Consider the following 25,000-nt stretch of genomic DNA (forward strand, 5'->3'; position numbering starts at 1 on the left):
TACTCAATTATAGGCCTGATGAGGGATGAGTAAAGAGGCACGATGACCTCCCCTGATCTAGATGTGAATCCCTTCATGATTAGGTGGGCTATATTAAATGTTTTTCTAACCACTTTGACCACATGGTTGTCAAATGAGAGAGTGCTATCAACTTGGGTCCCCAGGTCCCTAATTACTTCTGTACTTAATGGATTACCACCTATGTGGTAATTTGTGGGCACTTTGTTTTTGCCAAAGGGGATGACTATACACTTTTTTTGGCATTCAGCTTGAGGCTATGGCTCTGGCACCAGATGTCTGTTTCTATGAGGCCCTTTTGCAGGATGCTTGTGTCAGCTGGAGAGTCGATTATGGCACCCAGTTTGCAGTCATCTGCGAACTTGGTCAGCCACAGTTCTTCCATGTTGGCCTGTACCTCTGAGACATATATACCGAACAAGAGAGGTCCCAGGACTGAGCCTTGTGGGACACCACTTGTAACTGGTTTGGAGTCTGACATGGGTCCAGCAATTCTAACCATGTGGGTTCTGTCCTTGAGTCAGTTTGCAATCCATCTAGTGACATAGGGGTTTATTTAAGCTGCCTCTTCTCATGGCGTCTTCAGACCTCCCTCTACCTTCTCTATAAAGGCCTTTACCAAGGCCAAGGCTTCCAAACACCCCAGGAAACCGTTTGGTAAGGGCCCCTCACCTGGAACCACAACGAAGAAGCAGATGCTTAAAATGGCTGAGGACTTGATTACTCTTATCAGGGGTACTCACCCTCCCCCACAGATAAAAGGCCTAGAGTGGAGGAATAATCACTGTCCTCAGAACAGGCTTCCATCATTTGAGCTTACAACATAGGCCTCTGGCTATACCCCCTGTTTTGGATATAGTCGATGGTCTATTCAGAGTCTTGTCTCTCACTCCGGATTTGTTGCCATGACATTTCATGGGCACTAACCTGGGACTGTAGGGTCTCCCATCTAGTCGATATGTTTTTGCTCAAGACAAAACCGTCCATGGCAATGGTGAAAGACCTATTCAGTAACCTCTGTTATCCATATTGTGGATGTTCACAGACCAATTGTGTTATGCACATACCAGAGTGTAAAGAGTTGAGGATTTTGTATTTGCACCCCCTGGCTGTGTGGAAAAGTAGTGGTCATACTCCACATTTCAGCCTCTTTTCTGCAAGGTAATTACATTTGGCTACCTGTACCATGGAAACACATTGCATGGAAGTAGTACAGCTCACTACAGAAGACCATCGTGTTGAATGCATGGAAGTAGTACAGCTCACTACAGAAGACCATCGTGTTGAATGCATGGAAGTAGTACAGCTCACTACAGAAGACCATCGTGTTGAATGCATGGAAGTAGTACAGCTCACTACAGAAGACCATCGTGTTGAATGCATGGAAGTAGTACAGCTCACTACAGAAGACCATCGTGTTGAATGCATGGAAGTAGTACAGCTCACTACAGAAGACCATCGTGTTGAATGCATGGAAGTAGTACAGCTCACTACAGAAGACCATCGTGTTGAATGCATGGAAGTAGTACAGCTCACTACAGAAGACCATCGTGTTGAATGCATGGAAGTAGTACAGCTCACTACAGAAGACCATCGTGTTGAATGCATGGAAGTAGTACAGCTCACTACAGAAGACCATCGTGTTGAATGCATGGAAGTAGTACAGCTCACTACAGAAGACCATCGTGTTGAATGCATGGAAGTAGTACAGCTCACTACAGAAGACCATCGTGTTGAATGCATGGAAGTAGTACAGCTCACTACAGAAGACCATCGTGTTGAATGCATGGAAGTAGTACAGCTCACTACAGAAGACCATCGTGTTGAATGCATGGAAGTAGTACAGCTCACTACAGAAGACCATCGTGTTGAATGCATGGAAGTAGTACAGCTCACTACAGAAGACCATCGTGTTGAATGCATGGAAGTAGTACAGCTCACTACAGAAGACCATCGTGTTGAATGCATGGAAGTAGTACAGCTCACTACAGAAGACCATCGTGTTGAATGCATGGAAGTAGTACAGCTCACTACAGAAGACCATCGTGTTGAATGCATGGAAGTAGTACAGCTCACTACAGAAGACCATCGTGTTGAATGCATGGAAGTAGTACAGCTCACTACAGAAGACCATCGTGTTGAATGCATGGAAGTAGTACAGCTCACTACAGAAGACCATCGTGTTGAATGCATGGAAGTAGTACAGCTCACTACAGAAGACCATCGTGTTGAATGCATGGAAGTAGTACAGCTCACTACAGAAGACCATCGTGTTGAATGCATGGAAGTAGTACAGCTCACTACAGAAGACCATCGTGTTGAATGCATGGAAGTAGTACAGCTCACTACAGAAGACCATCGTGTTGAATGCATGGAAGTAGTACAGCTCACTACAGAAGACCATCGTGTTGAATGCATGGAAGTAGTACAGCTCACTACAGAAGACCATCGTGTTGAATGCATGGAAGTAGTACAGCTCACTACAGAAGACCATCGTGTTGAATGCATGGAAGTAGTACAGCTCACTACAGAAGACCATCGTGTTGAATGCATGGAAGTAGTACAGCTCACTACAGAAGACCATCGTGTTGAATGCATGGAAGTAGTACAGCTCACTACAGAAGACCATCGTGTTGAATGCATGGAAGTAGTACAGCTCACTACAGAAGACCATCGTGTTGAATGCATGGAAGTAGTACAGCTCACTACAGAAGACCATCGTGTTGAATGCATGGAAGTAGTACAGCTCACTACAGAAGACCATCGTGTTGAATGCATGGAAGTAGTACAGCTCACTACAGAAGACCATCGTGTTGAATGCATGGAAGTAGTACAGCTCACTACAGAAGACCATCGTGTTGAATGCATGGAAGTAGTACAGCTCACTACAGAAGACCATCGTGTTGAATGCATGGAAGTAGTACAGCTCACTACAGAAGACCATCGTGTTGAATGCATGGAAGTAGTACAGCTCACTACAGAAGACCATCGTGTTGAATGCATGGAAGTAGTACAGCTCACTACAGAAGACCATCGTGTTGAATGCATGGAAGTAGTACAGCTCACTACAGAAGACCATCGTGTTGAATGCATGGAAGTAGTACAGCTCACTACAGAAGACCATCGTGTTGAATGCATGGAAGTAGTACAGCTCACTACAGAAGACCATCGTGTTGAATGCATGGAAGTAGTACAGCTCACTACAGAAGACCATCGTGTTGAATGCATGGAAGTAGTACAGCTCACTACAGAAGACCATCGTGTTGAATGCATGGAAGTAGTACAGCTCACTACAGAAGACCATCGTGTTGAATGCATGGAAGTAGTACAGCTCACTACAGAAGACCATCGTGTTGAATGCATGGAAGTAGTACAGCTCACTACAGAAGACCATCGTGTTGAATGCATGGAAGTAGTACAGCTCACTACAGAAGACCATCGTGTTGAATGCATGGAAGTAGTACAGCTCACTACAGAAGACCATCGTGTTGAATGCATGGAAGTAGTACAGCTCACTACAGAAGACCATCGTGTTGAATGCATGGAAGTAGTACAGCTCACTACAGAAGACCATCGTGTTGAATGCATGGAAGTAGTACAGCTCACTACAGAAGACCATCGTGTTGAATGCATGGAAGTAGTACAGCTCACTACAGAAGACCATCGTGTTGAATGCATGGAAGTAGTACAGCTCACTACAGAAGACCATCGTGTTGAATGCATGGAAGTAGTACAGCTCACTACAGAAGACCATCGTGTTGAATGCATGGAAGTAGTACAGCTCACTACAGAAGACCATCGTGTTGAATGCATGGAAGTAGTACAGCTCACTACAGAAGACCATCGTGTTGAATGCATGGAAGTAGTACAGCTCACTACAGAAGACCATCGTGGTTGAATGCATGGAAGTAGTACAGCTCACTACAGAAGACCATCGTGTTGAATGCATGGAAGTAGTACAGCTCACTACAGAAGACCATCGTGTTGAATGCATGGAAGTAGTACAGCTCACTACAGAAGACCATCGTGTTGAATGCATGGAAGTAGTACAGCTCACTACAGAAGACCATCGTGTTGAATGCATGGAAGTAGTACAGCTCACTACAGAAGACCATCGTGTTGAATGCATGGAAGTAGTACAGCTCACTACAGAAGACCATCGTGTTGAATGCATGGAAGTAGTACAGCTCACTACAGAAGACCATCGTGTTGAATGCATGGAAGTAGTACAGCTCACTACAGAAGACCATCGTGTTGAATGCATGGAAGTAGTACAGCTCACTACAGAAGACCATCGTGTTGAATGCATGGAAGTAGTACAGCTCACTACAGAAGACCATCGCGTTGAATGCATGGAAGTAGTACAGCTCACTACAGAAGACCATCGTGTTGAATGCATGGAAGTAGTACAGCTCACTACAGAAGACCATCGTGTTGAATGCATGGAAGTAGTACAGCTCACTACAGAAGACCATCGTGTTGAATGCATGGAAGTAGTACAGCTCACTACAGAAGACCATCGTGTTGAATGCATGGAAGTAGTACAGCTCACTACAGAAGACCATCGTGTTGAATGCATGGAAGTAGTACAGCTCACTACAGAAGACCATCGTGTTGAATGCATGGAAGTAGTACAGCTCACTACAGAAGACCATCGTGTTGAATGCATGGAAGTAGTACAGCTCACTACAGAAGACCATCGTGTTGAATGCATGGAAGTAGTACAGCTCACTACAGAAGACCATCGTGTTGAATGCATGGAAGTAGTACAGCTCACTACAGAAGACCATCGTGTTGAATGCATGGAAGTAGTACAGCTCACTACAGAAGACCATCGTGTTGAATGCATGGAAGTAGTACAGCTCACTACAGAAGACCATCGCGTTGAATGCATGGAAGTAGTACAGCTCACTACAGAAGACCATCGCGTTGAATGCATGGAAGTAGTACAGCTCACTACAGAAGACCATCGCGTTGAATGCATGGAAGTAGTACAGCTCACTACAGAAGACCATCGCGTTGAATGCATGGAAGTAGTACAGCTCACTACAGAAGACCATCGTGTTGAATGCATGGAAGTAGTACAGCTCACTACAGAAGACCATCGTGTTGAATGCATGGAAGTAGTACAGCTCACTACAGAAGACCATCGTGTTGAATGCATGGAAGTAGTACAGCTCACTACAGAAGACCATCGTGTTGAATGCATGGAAGTAGTACAGCTCACTACAGAAGACCATCGTGTTGAATGCATGGAAGTAGTACAGCTCACTACAGAAGACCATCGTGTTGAATGCATGGAAGTAGTACAGCTCACTACAGAAGACCATCCATGGAAGTAGTACAGCTCACTACAGAAGACCATCGTGTTGAATGCATGGAAGTAGTACAGCTCACTACAGAAGACCATCGTGTTGAATGCATGGAAGTAGTACAGCTCACTACAGAAGACCATCGTGTTGAATGCATGGAAGTAGTACAGCTCACTACAGAAGACCATCGTGTTGAATGCATGGAAGTAGTACAGCTCACTACAGAAGACCATCGTTGAATGCATGGAAGTAGTACAGCTCACTACAGAAGACCATCGTGTTGAATGCATGGAAGTAGTACAGCTCACTACAGAAGACCATCGTGTTGAATGCATGGAAGTAGTACAGCTCACTACAGAAGACCATCGTGTTGAATGCATGGAAGTAGTACAGCTCACTACAGAAGACCATCGTGTTGAATGCATGGAAGTAGTACAGCTCACTACAGAAGACCATCGTGTTGAATGCATGGAAGTAGTACAGCTCACTACAGAAGACCATCGTGTTGAATGCATGGAAGTAGTACAGCTCACTACAGAAGACCATCGTGTTGAATGCATGGAAGTAGTACAGCTCACTACAGAAGACCATCGTGTTGAATGCATGGAAGTAGTACAGCTCACTACAGAAGACCATCGTGTTGAATGCATGGAAGTAGTACAGCTCACTACAGAAGACCATCGTGTTGAATGCATGGAAGTAGTACAGCTCACTACAGAAGACCATCGTGTTGAATGCATGGAAGTAGTACAGCTCACTACAGAAGACCATCGTGTTGAATGCATGGAAGTAGTACAGCTCACTACAGAAGACCATCGTGTTGAATGCATGGAAGTAGTACAGCTCACTACAGAAGACCATCGTGGTTGAATGCATGGAAGTAGTACAGCTCACTACAGAAGACCATCGTGTTGAATGCATGGAAGTAGTACAGCTCACTACAGAAGACCATCGTGTTGAATGCATGGAAGTAGTACAGCTCACTACAGAAGACCATCGTGTTGAATGCATGGAAGTAGTACAGCTCACTACAGAAGACCATCGTGTTGAATGCATGGAAGTAGTACAGCTCACTACAGAAGACCATCGTGTTGAATGCATGGAAGTAGTACAGCTCACTACAGAAGACCATCGTGTTGAATGCATGGAAGTAGTACAGCTCACTACAGAAGACCATCGTGTTGAATGCATGGAAGTAGTACAGCTCACTACAGAAGACCATCGTGTTGAATGCATGGAAGTAGTACAGCTCACTACAGAAGACCATCGTGTTGAATGCATGGAAGTAGTACAGCTCACTACAGAAGACCATCGTGTTGAATGCATGGAAGTAGTACAGCTCACTACAGAAGACCATCGTGTTGAATGCATGGAAGTAGTACAGCTCACTACAGAAGACCATCGTGTTGAATGCATGGAAGTAGTACAGCTCACTACAGAAGACCATCGTGTTGAATGCATGGAAGTAGTACAGCTCACTACAGAAGACCATCGTGTTGAATGCATGGAAGTAGTACAGCTCACTACAGAAGACCATCGTGTTGAATGCATGGAAGTAGTACAGCTCACTACAGAAGACCATCGTGTTGAATGCATGGAAGTAGTACAGCTCACTACAGAAGACCATCATTGAATGCATGGAAGTAGTACAGCTCACTACAGAAGACCATCGCGTTGAATGCATGGAAGTAGTACAGCTCACTACAGAAGACCATCGTGTTGAATGCATGGAAGTAGTACAGCTCACTACAGAAGACCATCGTGTTGAATGCATGGAAGTAGTACAGCTCACTACAGAAGACCATCGCGTTGAATGCATGGAAGTAGTACAGCTCACTACAGAAGACCATCGCGTTGAATGCATGGAAGTAGTACAGCTCACTACAGAAGACCATCGCGTTGAATGCATGGAAGTAGTACAGCTCACTACAGAAGACCATCGCGTTGAATGCATGGAAGTAGTACAGCTCACTACAGAAGACCATCGCGTTGAATGCATGGAAGTAGTACAGCTCACTACAGAAGACCATCGCGTTGAATGCATGGAAGTAGTACAGCTCACTACAGAAGACCATCGCGTTGAATGCATGGAAGTAGTACAGCTCACTACAGAAGACCATCGTGTTGAATGCATGGAAGTAGTACAGCTCACTACAGAAGACCATCGTGTTGAATGCATGGAAGTAGTACAGCTCACTACAGAAGACCATCGCGTTGAATGCATGGAAGTAGTACAGCTCACTACAGAAGACCATCGCGTTGAATGCATGGAAGTAGTACAGCTCACTACAGAAGACCATCGTGTTGAATGCATGGAAGTAGTACAGCTCACTACAGAAGACCATCGTGTTGAATGCATGGAAGTAGTACAGCTCACTACAGAAGACCATCGTGTTGAATGCATGGAAGTAGTACAGCTCACTACAGAAGACCATCGTGTTGAATGCATGGAAGTAGTACAGCTCACTACAGAAGACCATCGTGTTGAATGCATGGAAGTAGTACAGCTCACTACAGAAGACCATCGTGTTGAATGCATGGAAGTAGTACAGCTCACTACAGAAGACCATCGTGTTGAATGCATGGAAGTAGTACAGCTCACTACAGAAGACCATCGTGTTGAATGCATGGAAGTAGTACAGCTCACTACAGAAGACCATCGTGTTGAATGCATGGAAGTAGTACAGCTCACTACAGAAGACCATCGTGTTGAATGCATGGAAGTAGTACAGCTCACTACAGAAGACCATCGTGTTGAATGCATGGAAGTAGTACAGCTCACTACAGAAGACCATCGTGTTGAATGCATGGAAGTAGTACAGCTCACTACAGAAGACCATCGTGTTGAATGCATGGAAGTAGTACAGCTCACTACAGAAGACCATCGTGTTGAATGCATGGAAGTAGTACAGCTCACTACAGAAGACCATCGTGTTGAATGCATGGAAGTAGTACAGCTCACTACAGAAGACCATCGTGTTGAATGCATGGAAGTAGTACAGCTCACTACAGAAGACCATCGTGTTGAATGCATGGAAGTAGTACAGCTCACTACAGAAGACCATCGTGTTGAATGCATGGAAGTAGTACAGCTCACTACAGAAGACCATCGTGTTGAATGCATGGAAGTAGTACAGCTCACTACAGAAGACCATCGTGTTGAATGCATGGAAGTAGTACAGCTCACTACAGAAGACCATCGTGTTGAATGCATGGAAGTAGTACAGCTCACTACAGAAGACCATCGTGTTGAATGCATGGAAGTAGTACAGCTCACTACAGAAGACCATCGTGTTGAATGCATGGAAGTAGTACAGCTCACTACAGAAGACCATCGTGTTGAATGCATGGAAGTAGTACAGCTCACTACAGAAGACCATCGTGTTGAATGCATGGAAGTAGTACAGCTCACTACAGAAGACCATCGTGTTGAATGCATGGAAGTAGTACAGCTCACTACAGAAGACCATCGTGTTGAATGCATGGAAGTAGTACAGCTCACTACAGAAGACCATCGTGTTGAATGCATGGAAGTAGTACAGCTCACTACAGAAGACCATCGTGTTGAATGCATGGAAGTAGTACAGCTCACTACAGAAGACCATCGTGTTGAATGCATGGAAGTAGTACAGCTCACTACAGAAGACCATTGTGTTGAATGCAATGTCTAACATGGTGCTACAATGAATTCATGTGATGTGAAATGGAGTCTACAAATGGGTTATGGATGGTTTGTGATGTGTAATGTTATGGTTTCCTGACTTGATGAATATAGCTAACTGGATTGGTTCTTAAGTTGTTAATGGATGGTAAATTAAATGGTGTGTGTCTGATGGTTAAATGGATGGAATTGATAAGCTATGTAAGGTAGAATTGTATTACTGATGGTGTATGGACTGGTTATTACATGCAGTCACTACATGTATCTTTTTGGCTTCATCTGTGAATGGTATGATTAGAGTCCTGCACATTACACACTTGGAAAGTGCCATTTTCAATGGAGTATCAATCCAAGCATGAAATAGTGAAGCATTCATAGCATTGAGGGCGCAGGTTGTAAAGTAGGCATAGTAGTTTGTAACAAGTTGGTCTGGGTGAAACTCTTGTTTGCTTGTGGTCATTTGGGAACAAGTAGCTGAGCATGCAATTTGAGCTACATGGTGTTCCTGCTGTTGAGCAGTTGAGGCTCTGGACAAATGATAATATTTTATGGAATGCGTACTGGTATTGTGAAGTGATAAAGTTTTCAGAAATAGTGAAGTGATAATAAAGTTTTCAGAAATAGTGATGTGTATGTGTGCTGCTAGAATTAAATAAAATAACAAAGGTCAATCGATTGGCATAACTTGTGTAAGATCTGTCATGTTGTGCAGATGTAGACCAAGAGACCGCTATTGTGGAATGTCTTGTCTTAGCCTTGATTTGCAGTACTATTGTGTGAATGATGGAGCGGTATGAAGTTGTGTATGATTCCTTTTTATTTGTCGGCAGCTGGAGCTTGTACAGTGTCTTAAGGACTGGTCCTTGGTGAATAAATGTAGGCATGTAGATTTTTTTGGCTGGGCAAGCGTCGCATGCATCTGGAAGACTGTTGGATGCAACTGGTGATGTGAGTGGATCAGGCTGTAGATGGAAGGATTGTGGTGTGAGTGGACCTCTGTGATGCTGGCTACCTTGACGAGGTACAGAGGCTTTTCACAATAGTGCTGTGGGAATTGTCACTTTTGCACATTGTAAACCAAAAGCCAGCTAATCTTGTATGTCTGAGGGATCAGTTGACTTCTGGTACATTTTTAAAAATTAAATGGTATATGATTGCTATAGATTTGTAAGGTCTATTAAAAAACTGTTTCATAGGTGATGGATCTTCATTACGCTGCAGTCTTAATGTATACAGGGGTTATATTTATAGAGATAAATGGGTATAGCGCAGACTTTGTAAATGGAGATACTGTAAAGCTAAAAATGTAGTAAGACCATGCATACTAAGCGGTGAAATTCTGAGTAAACCAATATATGGTGCAGTATATGTAGTTGACCATTGCTGGAACTGTGAAGTCCAGCCAAATAAGTTTACTAATAGTAACGGCTACAAAAAGAGGATAATTTTGCAGTGAACATGCGTAGACAGTAACAGGATGTTATTGCATAAGATAATGTCTGGCACAATTAAAGTGCAACAAATTACAACTGGTATGCATTACCATAAGTTTTTTGTTTAATATTGACTCAAAAGCATGTGGGTGCTGTCATGCAGGTCTGAAATTTGTTTATAGTGTATCATCTGTTAGCTATTTAAACAGGAAGGGAAAATAAGTGGCAGACTGATGCTTTGCAAAGCAGGGAACTATTGCCAGTGCTATGTTGCTTGGTTTTAAATTTGACAGGAGTAGTGCAACAAAAAAAGTCTCCCACTGTAAGGAGGAAAAGGCTGACAAGCAAACGGTACATTACTCTGGTCACCTGCTGTGACGAGCTGTCAATCACATGCAGATAATGGCTCAAATTACCCTTGGCTCTTTGACAGCTAGGGAAGGTAGGTGTGAAGTGGGAGGGGAGATTCCTTGAAGAGCTAGATTCCAGCCTTCACAAAAGAAAGCAATTTAGCATTTGAAAGGAGAAAAAGCTAGAAAATGCACTTTTGTGTTCTGTTCTGTAGCATTTGCACTGCTTGTGTTTCAAGTGGTCATTTAAAAAGGATAACAATTTAACCAAAAGTAGTGGATTTGAAGACTGCAGTGAATGCCTCTTAAGTCAATGAAGTCACGGCAACTTAAGGGAAAAAGTGGCAGATCTGATGCAATTTTTGTTCATAGGTTCATAGGTTCATAGGTTCATACTAGGCTATCTGCCCTAGGGCATTTATAAGCCTAGCCAGAGTGTGTGTGGCTTTCACCACCCCTTAGGATGAGAATACTATACCCATTAGTTTGCTGTGCCTCTGTCCAGCAGTGATACAGAGATGATTCCCGGGGTAAACCTATGATCTCCCATCCACTCATCAAGATTTCTCTTGAACAGAGTCAGTGAGGGGTTCTGCCTCACATGGACTGGGATTCTGTTCCATAGTGTAGGGAGTCTCTGGGTGATGAATCTGTCCCTCCAGCACATCCTATTTATATCTGTGTTGAGGTTTAAGTCTCTTGCTCTCGTGGCTCTGGTGGATTTGGATTTTTTGAGGTGGAGCATGTCCATTAATTCCGGGTTGGACATGGCTTTGTATGTCAGGCACAGGTCACCTCTGAGCAGACGGTATGCGACTGAATAGAGCTGGAGTTTCTTCAGTCAGGCATCGTATGACATATGTTTGAGCCTTTATCCTTTTGGTGAGGAACTTTTGGGGTCTTTCCAACTGCTGCAGGTGTCGGGTAAGGTACATTCCGAATGGGGCATTGTACTCAATCATTGGTCTGATAAGTGAAGAGTACAGGGGTACAATGACCTCTCCTGATCTGGATGTGAATCCCTTCATGATCAGGTGGGCAATGTAGAAGGTCTTCCTAACCACTTCGCAATGTGAGTGTCAAAAGAGAGGTTACTGTCAACTTGGGTCCCCAGGTCCCTGATAACTTCTTCCAGTGTTTAATGGATTACCACCTATGTGGTAATTAGGGGTTACCTTGTTTTTCCCAAAGGGTATGACTATACATTTTTGGCATTTAGCTTAAGGCCATGGCTCTGGCACCAGTTATCCATTTCTATGAGACCTCTCTGGAGGATGTCTGTGTCTGATGGAGTGTCAATTATGGTGCCCAGTTTGCAGTCATCTGCAAATTTTGTCAGCCACAATCCCCTATGTTTGCCTGCACTTCAGAAAAATAAATGCCGAACAAGAGGGGCCCAGGACTGAGCCCTGTGGGACACCGCTCGTGACCGGCTTAGAGTCTGACATGGCACCAGCAACTCTAACCCTGTGTGTTCTGTCCTTGAGCCAGTTTGCAACCCATCTTGTGACATATGGGTTTACATCTAAGCTGGTGAGCTTTTCTATGATGCCCGAGTGGGGTATTGTGTCGAACGCTTTTGCTAGATCAAAGTAGGCTGTGTGAACTGCCTTACCCTCATCAATGGCCTTAGTGACTGTTTCAAAAAAGTCGACCAAGTTCAAGAGGCAGGATCTGCCCTTGACAAAGCCAAATTGGGTAGGATCCAGTGTCTGTAGGTCCCCAATGTCTTTATTTATGAGTTCCATTATGATCCTCTCCATAGCTTTGCAGACAAGGCTCGTCAAGCTTATGGGGCAGTAATTTCCAGGGTCCGTAGAAGCACCGCCTTTGTGGAGTGGGACCACAGTTGCCATACGCCATTCTTTGGGTACGTATCCTGTAGTAAGGCTAAGATTAAACAGCAGTCTTATGTGTGGGTTTAGTTCCTCATTGAGTTTGTGTAGCACACAGCCGGGGACACCGTCCGCTCCCATTGATGCTGTGTTTTTTGCTTTAGAAAGAGCAGCTCTCACCTGGGCATCTGAGATGTTTGGGAGGCTAGACTCTGGTGGGATAGATATTTCTCCTTTTGGGGGGGAGGGAGGGGAGAAATTTGCACTGAACCTGTCTGCCAGTATGTTGGCAATGTCTGTGGGTTCAGTGATTTTTTTATCATTTTGGACTAATTCTGAGCATATCTGGGAGTTTCCATCCAGGTTTCTAACATAGCTAAAGAAGGCTTTATGATTGTCTTTTGTGTCATTAGCAATTTTTCTCTCAAAGTTGGCCTTGGATGATTTTATGAGTGATCGTAGTTTTTTGCTAGTATTGATCAGAGATGCCTTCCCTTTTAGGGATTTTGCTCTGTCATGTAGTAGCTTTCTCCTCTTGTTGTAGAGTTTGTTTATGGCTGGGGCCCACCAGACCGGGCGCCTGCCTTTGGTTGAAAGGGTCTTGATTTTATAAGGGATTGCTTGATCCATACATTCCTGGAGGTGCTCGTAGAAGGCATTTGTAAGGGTTTCAGCAGCGTGGGTTGTGGTTTCCACTGGCTCGGGGGCCTTGAAGGATACCACTCCAGTCTTAAGAAGTGTGAAGTTTGCTATTATGGGATAGTTGAGGCAGAGTAAGCAGTCTGAATTTTTTCAATATGCCAGACCCCATGTGGTCAGAGTCAGAAATTGCATCTAAAAATATCTAAAAAGCTCAAAATAGTCTCAGAGTGCTGTTAAAATGTAGGAAACATCAAACCATGATGAAATTAATATGTTTTTTGAGTCTGAGGGTGCGGTTGTCCTTTAATCATGTACATAAATTGCAACTTGTAAACCTAGTTTAAAATTCATTTCTTAAGAACAGCTAGCACATTACTGATGCTCAACTCCTGAGATACTTGCTTGGCTGCAAACATTTGCATTACAAGCTGAATATAAGTGAAACTTGCAGTAGTTAATTTTAATCTTTTGTTAAGTACAAACTTGCAGTTTTAAAAGTATTGTATTTTCATCTTTTTGTGTTTCCTAATTGTGTGTTTCTGAACAGTGTGCTGTGTGTCTTTCTCTCTCTGCAGATATTTTGCTATAAGAGGGTGTTGGTATAATTTCTTTGTTATCTGATATTTAATAGCCTAGAGGGATTCCTCTGTACTTTAAGTGCTAGCCACATAGTTTGAGAAATCATTTTATGCTCAACTCCTGAGACTTGCTTGGCTACAAACATCTGCATTATAAGCTGAAGCTAAGTGAAACTTGTAGTAATGAATTTTAGTCTTTTGTTAAGTACAAACTTGCAGTTTTAAAAGTACTGTATTTTCATCTTTTTCTGTTTCCTAATTGTGTGTTTCTGAACAGTGTGCTGTGTGTGTCTCTCTGCAGTTTGTTCCCCACTCTCCCTCCCTGTTCCTGTGTTGGTGGCTCTGGAATTGCCTGGCCCTCCTGTAAGTTTGTATTAGAACATTCCTCCTGGGTCTATTTCATTTGCTCACTTAACTGAGCACACTTAGATCATATTCTGAGTCCAGTGCTCACTCTACTTAATACAGAGAGAAGATTTGAGAAGGCCAGCCCACTTAGGTTCTTCCTTTCTCTCTTCTTGCACTTAAAAAAATGTTTTTGCACTTTATTCATTTGCTTTTACTGTATTTATGTTTCCTCCTACTTTATTTTGCTTTTCTTAAAAAGTACTCAATTTTATTTATTCTGCTGCATTTATTACTGCTTGGTCGTAGCCTGATTAAATTGTAACTGTTGTTCCAAGTCTTTTGGTTTAAGCACTTGGGCTTCATACAGGCTGTTTTACATTAAAAGGTTTGTGGTCTGCACTGTTGTGGCAGGACAGGTAGCTTACATCCTTCAAAGCTGGGAATTGCTGATTGAAGGCCCAGTGTCTTCTATTCTAAAAGTGTATTAGTTCTGGATTAAGCACTTGGGCTTCAGGCCAGTTATTCTACATTAGGAAGGTTTGTGGTCTACACTCTTGTGGGAGGAGAGGCTGGATTCTGCCCTTCTGAGCTGGGAATTTCTGGTCACAGGCTTATTGTGACTGTTATTTGAACTGTTTCTTTCTGAAATTGCTGTGCCTTGTTGCTGTAGCATAGACCAGATTCAGGCCTGCTTAATCTAGCTTTTGTTTGTATAACTTGAGCACTGATCCAGGCCATCTTTTTTTGGAGAAGGTTCTCCTGCACCCTAGTAAGCAGGGGTGTGCAGTTAGAACTTGTCTGATTAAAGACTGCTGGAACATGGTTAATTGAGTAACTTGTTTAAATCAGTTTGTTTGTTTTCTATTGTTTTTTATATATATATATGTATATATATATATATATATATATATATATATATATGTGTGTGTGTGTGTGTGTGTGTGTGTGTGTATATATATATATATATATATATATATATATATATATATATATATATATATATTTATATATATATATATATATATATATATATATATATATATATATATATATATATATATATATATATATATATAAGAAATTGCACTTTATTCATCTGCTTTTACTGTATTTGTATTTCTTCCTACTTTATTAGTAAGGGCATTGACTACAACTCTGATCTGCGATATATAACAATAAATATCCTTTTCTGTGCTTTTAAATATATATATATATATATATATATATATATATATATATATATATATATGTTTCCTACCTTTCTAAGCTAGTATAGTCCAGTTTTCAAGTTAGTGCTGAATTCAGGGCTGTGTTACAAATCTCTGTGTTTGCCCATACCTTACTTGGATAGAAGGAAGTTTCTCTGTTCACCTGTGAGAGAGGAGAGCTTTGAGCAGCCTATCTGTCCCTGGAGGAATGGTTTCAGCCCAGAAATTAGTAATTTATTGGCCATTTTGGGCTAATTTCTCTCTCTTTCATTTCTCTGCTATAAATACCATATTTGCTCGGTTTTGCGCACTGGGCAGCGCTCATTAGCTAGGGTAAAACTATTCCCGGCTCCACAAAGTCTCCTCTTCAATTTTTCCCTTGGAACTAGACAAACTTTCAACTTAAGCACTCAAGCCATTCATTTATCAGCCTGGCACTTGCTCAAAACTTATAGCAAGCACTTATAAATCCTAGCACTAGACCCTCCTGTACTGTACAGTAGGACAGGGCTCTCTATTCGACCTTACCAGCCATTCAGTAAAACAGTTCACTGTACCTATCCAGGCATGTCCAAAGGGCAGTTTCAGGTGTACTCTCCAGTCCAACTGGTGAATCTGGGCATTTTGAGGCAATGTTACAACTGCCTCATGTACACAGACAAACCCCTCCTCCTACCACCAAACACTAATACATGCGAGAGATGCAGTTATACAGCCAAACTAGACGCTAAGCTCTCTCAACCCAAGACTGGATTAGACAGTCCAGAGGAGAAGGGAAATACTTCCATCACACCACCAGTCTTACATAGACCCACTAAACCAGCACCGGCAAAAACACACATAAATACATGGAAACATACTCGGAGGCTCTAAATAAAAAACTGCAAAACCAACAGAGACCTCCAAAGCAAACATCCAAGCAACCTCCACCCCCAACACAAACCATAAAACACATACTTCACAAAACCAATGTGCCATGCAATCACAGCCCTTAAGGCAAAATAACATACCCAACATACTATAGTCAGGCACACTGACATCCCACTCACTAGGCTGAATAAGGAGAAGGTTACTGTTAGCTGCCTGTCAGGTGCCAGGATTTGCCACATAACACAAGCACTTAGGTCATTCCAGAACAACTACAAATATGACTCTGTCATTGTCCATGTTGGTGTTAATGACCTGAGCTGTACCTCCCTGGACTACATGAAAAGAGACATGGAAGAGCTCTCTGATCACATAGCCCAGGTCGGTATGACCCTGACCCTGAGTAGCATCCTGCCCTCACCAAGAATGATACCATGGTATAAAGAAAAAAATCTTGATTTCAACAATTGGCTAAGTTTCTGGTGTCATTCAAAGGGGATCCAGTGTCTGTCTGCCTGGGATGACATGCTCGACAAGCCACGCTGCTTCGCTAGAGATGGCTTGCACCTGTCACTCTTAGGCTTTCAAATACTTGCCAAGGCTCTTGCCACCCCCATAGTGCCTTTTTTAGGCAAGGCTCAAAAGACAAACCCACCACCGTAAATAGCACAAGTAACAAAAAACTGAGGGTAATGCTAATCAATGCCAGAAGTCTAAACCTCAAAATGCATGCACTTGAGGCACTCCTCAGTATGGAGAAAATCAATATATGTGCAGTAACAGAAACCTGGTTTAAGGCTCCAGAAAGCACCCCAGCACTACCAGGCTACAACTCATACCATGCATTTCGGCAACAGAACCCAAACTGAAATACAAAAGGCAGGGGCGTATACATATTCATCAAGGATACCCACACCTCCAGGTTAGTGGCAAAGCATGATGCTTCAGAGATCATCCACGTGCAACTAACAATGGTCAAAACTGCAATTCAAATTGTAGCTTGCTACAGATCACCCACCATGTCTCAGGACCCCCATTCCATGTTTCTGGAAACACTGGGAAACATAAAGGTCCTACGAAACACCCTAATATTGGGTGATTTCAATTACCCAAACATTAACTGGGAGAACTACTCAAGTACTAACTCCCTTGCTCAACTTTTCCTAGAATTTATAAACTCAAACACCCTGGTTTAACTGGTCAACACTCCCACCAGAGGTGACAACATATTGGACCTGATCATCACCAACATGGGCAACCGGTGTTCCATACCAGAGGTCAACCCCTCGCTGGTTAGATCTGACCATAAACAAATCACTTTGGTTATCCATATTCTGCCCCCACCCCTGGACAAGAAAGCCACCATGAAAAACTTTTCAAAAGTAAACTTCACTTAACTTAAGACCGAGGTGGAAAGTTTCAAAGCCCCCATGCTGAAGGATAACACTGTCCAAGCTGCAAAATCCTTTACTAATGCATTTTACGGGCAGCTATAAGAATTCATGGATTGTGCCATCCCAAGCAAAACCAAGACTCACTCCTCCAAGAAAAGGAAACCAGTCTGGTGGACTCCTGCCGTAAACAAGCTATACAATAGAAGGAGGAAACTAGTACAGAAAAGAGTAAAATCCCTGCTCAGAGGTAGTGCAGAATGGCGCAAAATACACTGAACCAACTGATATCACCAACATCCTGGCAGACAAGTTCAGCACAAACTTCTCCACCAAAGGGCCCATAACCATACCAGAAGAATGTAGAGTCCCTGAAATCACAGACACTCAGGTTAAAACAGCCCTCTCTAAAGCCAAAAACACAGCACCAGTGGAACTGGATGGTGTCCCAGGCTGCATCCTACACAAGCTCAAAGACAAACTAACTCCTCAACTAAACACACTGTTCAAACTCAGCCTCTCCACAGGCTACATACCCATAGAGTGGTGCACAGCAATGGTTATTCTGCTCCACAAAGGTGGAGCCACAACAGACCCTGGGAACTATCACCCTATATACCTGACTAGCTTGGTCTGCAAGGCTATGGAGCACATCATCATGGAACTCATTAACAGAGACATTGGGAACCTCCAAGCACAGGACCCTGCCCAGTTTGGCTTTGTTAAGGGCAGATCATGCCTCCTAAACCTGGTGGACTTCTTTGAGACAGTTACCAAGGCTATAGATGAGGGAAAGGTGGTACACACAGCCTACCTAGACCTTGCTAAGGCCTTCGGCACCATTCCCCATTCTGGTATTATAGACAAGCTCACCAGCCTGAACATAAACCCCTACGTCACAAGATGGGTTGCCAACTGGCTCATGGACAGAACCCACATGGTGAGAGTTGTGGGAGCTAGATCCGACTCTAAACCAGTTACAAGTGGCATTCCCCAGGGCTCAGTCCTAGGACCCCTCCTGTTAGGCATATACTTTTCAGAGGTACAGGCAAGCACAGGAGGACTATGGCTGACCAAGTTCACAGATGACTGCAAACTAGGGGCTATAATTGACTCTCCAGCTGACACAGGCATCCTCCAAAATGGTCTCACTGAGATGGATACCTGGTGTCAAAATCATGGCCTCAAGCTAAATGCCAAAAAGTGCATAGTCATCTCCTTTGGAAAAAACAAAGTACCCACAAACTACCACATAAGTGGTAGTCCCCTAAATATGGAAGACATAATAAGGGATCTGGGGACCCAAGTAGATAGTAATCGCACCTTTGATAATCACATTGCCAAAGTGGTTAGAAAACCCTTCTACGTGGCCCACCTAATCACAAAAGGGTTCACATCCAGTTCAAAAGAGGTCATTGTGCCCCTCTACTCATCCCTCATCAGACCCATCTTAGAGTACAACACTCCATTTGGTAAGTACCATGCAAGACACCTACATCAGCTGGAAAGACCACAGAAGTACCTCACCAAGAGGATCAATGGCCTCAAACAGATGCCCTATGCAGCTCGACCGAAGAAACTCCAGTTGTACTCGGTTGCATACCGCCTACTCAAAGGTGATCTCTGCCTGACATACAAGACCATGTCCAACCCAGAAGTGATGGACATGCTCCACCTAAAGAAAACCTTATCCCCTCATGCCACACACTCTAGGGATCTAAACCTCACCACAACAATAAATAGGACATGCTGGAGGGATAGATTCCTGTCCCAGAGACCTCCCATGCTTTGGAACAAGATCCCAATCTACATTAGGCAGAGCTCCTCGCTAACACTCTTCAAAAGAAACCTTGCCGAGTGGATGGGAAACAGAAAGTTTACCTTGGGGATCTCCTTAGTGGCTCTGCTGGACAGAGGCACAGGGAAGTAATCTAAGGGGGCGGCGAAAGCCAACACATTCTGGCTAGACTTATAAATGCCTTCAGGCAGATAGCCTAGTACCCACCTATGAACCTATAAAAACAACCACATCTGCTACCATGATATGGCAACTACGAATTTAAAATAAGAAAAGTAGAGCATCATACCTAACATGATGTATGCTTTAAAAACAGAAATCAAAAAATTCACTAACCTAAAATCTGTTTTTAAATACTTGGGATTCAAAACTCATACCATTCAACCACACAACTACTATAAGAGTTACCACCTTACATAAATTTGTGCAACTGTACATAATAGGTCAACCATAATTGTCAATCTGACATAAAATCTACAATTATAAAGTTGACAAAACCCATATACCACAACTCAGAATACATTATCCTGATGAAATAATCATGACAAGAATACTTGTAAAGATATATATTATCTATTTAGGCTTTTCAGTTTCAATAAGCATTGAATGGAGCACCCGTCATTAATACCAGGAAAATGGCAAGCATCTAGGCAGATCTGCCACATCAATTCTCTTTTATCTAATAATAAAGATCTCAGGCCTCCCCTTATATCTCCAGCTACATGGTCTATCACTCTGAAGTTAAAGTTATTGGAGGGTTTCATTTTAATGTGGGCAGCTAATGCATTTTTCACCTTGCCTTTCCTGATGCAATAAAGGTGTTGATACACTTGCTCCTGCAGTCTATGATTCGTTCTTCCAACGTAAAATGCGGGGCATAGATTAGATTGGGCGAGGTATACTGTATAACTTGTGTTACAGTTGTACTTGTCTGACAAAGTCTTATAGTTGTTATCCCTAATGTTGAACGAATACCCTATATTCGTGTGCTTACAGAAGTTGCACAATTTACATATCCTCATCCCAGGATTCTTAATAGCCTTATGTTGTTTCATTTCTATAACGTTTTTCAAATTCATACCTCTCTTAAATGTAAAGGAGGGAAATGGACCTAACAAAGAGTGTACTTATAAGTTGTTACTAAAAAGGTTCCAGCTCTTCTTTAGAATTGAAATGATATGGCCACATTCGGGACTAAATGTTTAAATAAATGACACCGGTGACCTATTAACCTTTTGAGGGATGTTCATCCTGTTACATGGTGACAAGGAACCTTATAATAAAGGTGAATAGAATCCACTAGATCTTTTGTGCGACACTTCATTCATCATTTCTCTAATAAGCTCCCCTGGGTAACTTCGAGTAAGGAACATGTCAGCTATCTTGCTATATTCTGCTGTAAATTCACTATCAACGGTTACCATTCTCACCACTCGGACTAATTGTCCTTTTATTACAGATTTCTTCTGGTGGAAAGGGTGGGAACTGTTGAAGTGTAAATAAATGTTTGAGGAAGTGTCTTTCCTATGGATCCTGGCTGCTAACACCTTCTGAGAATGATCTTTAAACACTTCAATATCCAAGTAAGCTATGACTTCTGTATTGAATGTGAGTGTAAAACTTAAAAATGTGGTAGTTTGATTCAAGTATTCCACAAACCTTTCAGCTTCGACTCACTCCCCTTGTATAAGATAAGCATATCATTTAGGAACCGTGTATACAAGAAAAATTGATCTGTTAAATGGTTTTGTGAAAGAATATAATTTCTTTCCCAAAGGGCCATCACTGAATTTGCAAAACTGGCCCCATATGGGGACCCCATTGCCACCCCTATTTTTTGTAAATATAACTGGTCCTCAAACAATAAGTAATTGTTTATTAAAATGATGTCCAGTAGAATATTCACTAGCCTGATCTCTCTATCTGGGACATCTTTCAAGCTCAAGTAACAGAACGTAATCAATACCTTCTTCCTGGGGTATGGACGTATATAAATCCCCTGACGTCTATAGTTAAAAAAATTGTAAACACCCTCCAACACAAGTGAGTTTAGTTTACTTAAACAAGCCCATGAGTCTTTACAAATCTGTTCTTCATCTACTAAATATTTCTCCAAGATGTTATCTACTACTTTCGCTAAGGGATATGTAATACTGTAGCAAGCGATTTTAAATTAGGTTTACAAGTTGTAATTTATGTACATGATTAATTGTTTTTGTATTGGATAATTGATTAATTAGGGGGTGGAGGGAAGTGTGTTCCTGTGTATACATGTTAAATTGTTTCTGTGCCTGCTGCTATTTGTCTGAAGGTCTGGTCACTGCACCAGACGAAAAGCGCTTTGCTTTACCTTCCAGTGTGGCACTGTTTTGTTCCTATTCGTATTAAAGAGCTGAATAGCTGAAGATTCCTGGGTGTTTGAATTGCTTTTGTCCTGCATTTTTGTTTTTTTTAAATGTTCATCTTTCTAGAGACTTCAATTTTAAAAGACATCTTAAAGAACATTGTTCATTCAAACCAGTGAACATATAGGCATTTAAAAGCAATTACCATCTTAGTTCCCTTTCATCTAAAATTAAAGACCAAGGTCCCCCTCGAATATCTTTGAAAACTTTTTCTATAAGTATAAAAGAAAATGTGTGATCTGGATGACTTAAAACATGCCTAGCCAAGGCATTAGTTAAATTCTGTTTGCCTATATTATAAACATGTTCAGAAATTCTTTGTTTAAAAAGCCTCTCGGTTTTACCTATGTAAAAGGCATCACAGTGATCACACCTGGTCAGGTAAACAACTCCCCTTGTATCACAATTAAACCAACCTCTAATTGTGTATTTGACATTTGGAAGTCTATTTACTAAAATAAACAAAAGCGCTAACCACATTATTTCAAAGCCTTTCTGATTTGTTTGTTTCTTTTTACAGTATGGACTTGACAGCAACAATTATTGCTGTAAGAACCATGAGCTCAGACATAATGACAACAAATATTGCATAGTACCATTTGAATAACAAGATCTCTCCTGTACCTATCACATAAATGGGGGTCTATATCATAACCACAAAACCTCACATACGCGAATATGAAAACGTTGACACATATTGAGCCAACCGTGAAAACACCGAACGGCCTGAACCACGAAATTCAAAATGTCAAATCGGCATAGTTGGCCAGCCCCACCACCCGCTAAGTACTACCTACCCAAACAAAATAAAGAATCCACATACATACACTTAACAAAACCCTACTTCTAACCCTAAACTAAAGCTCACATATATTACTATGCATGCACTTACCTTAACCCGCACCCTAACCCTAAGGTCTGTAACTATTACACACTTACCTTAAGGAGCTATACAGGAGAAGGGCCAACTATGATTATTCGACATTTCGAATGTTGCCCTTCAGGATGTTCGGTGTTTTAGTGGTTTGCTCAATATGTGTTGACACTTCCGTATTCGCGCAATTGCGGTTTTGCAGTTGTAATAGGTAACCACATAAATGATACCCATATTAAAACAGACATGTTATTAGGGACTTGAATATATTCTTGGAAAATGAGCATTCTTTTAATCATCATGTATTAACTATAATTAAGAAATTGTTCTACCTTAAAAACTGATTACAAAAGAGATATCCTCTAGATTTAAAGAAGATATAACTCCTCTCAATTCATCCCTTATCAGATGTAAAACTGAATAAAATACCTTCTTTAGGCAAGCATCTCTACAAGCACCTTGTACAATTTTTGGTAGGAGGCTGGCTGATTGGCTGACACCTGTGTGGATCTCTCAAGAACTTCCACAAGATCCTTTGCTGGAACTGTTTCAAAACTTTCTTCTATTCATTATAAAGGGTGTCCTTATACAGACAGCCTAATTGCACTTTTATAAACTTAGAAAGGGGGAAGATAGATGGAAATAGGGGACAGAGAGAGAAGATAAGGGGAACACAGAAGGAACATATTAACAGAGTTCTGCTGGAGGAAGCAGGACAGAAGTGGTACTATGTTTTTGTGAGGATAGATCCTGCATATTCCAAATATTAAGAGGAAAGTCTGAAAGAAGTAAAGGTATAGGATGTATGAGACAGATTTTGGGAAATGTTAGGATGACAGAAGCATAAATGACAGAGATGACAGAGAGAAAAACTATCATGGGCTAGTGTGTGTGTGTATGTGTGTGTGTGTGTGTGTGTGTGTGTGTGTGTGTGTGTGTGTGTGTGTGTGTGTGTGTGTGTGTATGTCTGTGTGTGTGTGTGTGTGTGTGTGTGTGTGTGTGTGTGTGTGTGTGTGTGTGTGTGTGTGTGTGCGTGTATGTATGTGTAGGGGGGTGACAAGACATAAAGATAGAAGACAGACACAAAGAGAATATGAAGAGATGCATCATGTAGCCACTACACTGGCCTGAAGGACTTCAACTATCCCCCACCCTGATGGACGTTGAAGGGAGACTCAGATGGAATGACAGCACAGGCCTCTGGAGGCTTGATGGACAGAGCTGACAACATACTTCTCAACCTCTTAATGCAGGAAATCTGGACAAAGCCTGACAAAATCATTGAACAAAGGCCCAAGAATAGGGACATATTTTAAATACTGCTCTTATAAACTTAGAAAGTTGCTAGAGTAATAGGGTGTGTTTTAACAACATATTTTCTGAAAGATTTGAAGTCTGAAACTCAAATGTACATGATTATTTAGTGAATTCAGTCCTCAGATCGTCCCATTGGTTTCCCAGAAAGCCACAAATTTTATGAGGAGCAGACCAGAAATATAAACCAAAAATCTGGGCAGTCTGAGAAAATCTGCAGAGTTGAGAGGTATGGCTGTCCAGGTCTGGGAGTCTTGTACTCATTGTTGTAGAGATTAGAAAGATTGAAACCACCTGTCCACAGCCTTAACGAGGTCCTGAAACTCGCAGTGCTGGACTTTCAGACTGCCTTGTGCCAGGGAGTCCAAAGAGGAGGAGCCAGCACTTTCACCCTGTGAAGAAATGCCTCCATGGGTAAGAGGTGGTGGAGATCCTTCCATACATGGGAGGCTCACAGCTGATCTGTCACAGGCAAAAAAAAAAAAAAAGAGAGAGTGAGAAATGGAAACAAGAAATGGTCTGATAAGTGTTGCAAAGCAATTGTGTTTTAGGTAATAACAGAAAAGTAAGCATTTAATCATTGAATTAGAAGTTGAAATTAAGCAATGTTACATATTTTCCTCATACTAATAGAACAAATGAATTCTGTCAAGTTCTTCATGATGGCACTTGTTAGCACTGGTTCTTGTGTCATATGAATTAATAACAGCTTTAATCTGTGGAATGCGATATCATGACCAATCTGCAATGAAGAATTAATATGCTACAGTTCCTTCTACTTCACTGGTTCAGTATAAGACATTTGCATTAATATATCTGTCTTAATGTACTGAGTATTGACCGATGATCTGACTATGAAATGTGACACTGCATCAAAAGGAAATATATATATTTATATATATTTAACAATGAAATTCAAGAGGTTGGGTACAAACCCTTATGTCACCAGCTGGATAGCTGTCTATG

Source organism: Protopterus annectens, chromosome 4.part0 (genome assembly GCF_019279795.1).
Source record: "Protopterus annectens isolate FY-2018-M chromosome 4.part0, PAN1.0, whole genome shotgun sequence".
NCBI lineage: Eukaryota > Metazoa > Chordata > Ceratodontiformes > Protopteridae > Protopterus > Protopterus annectens.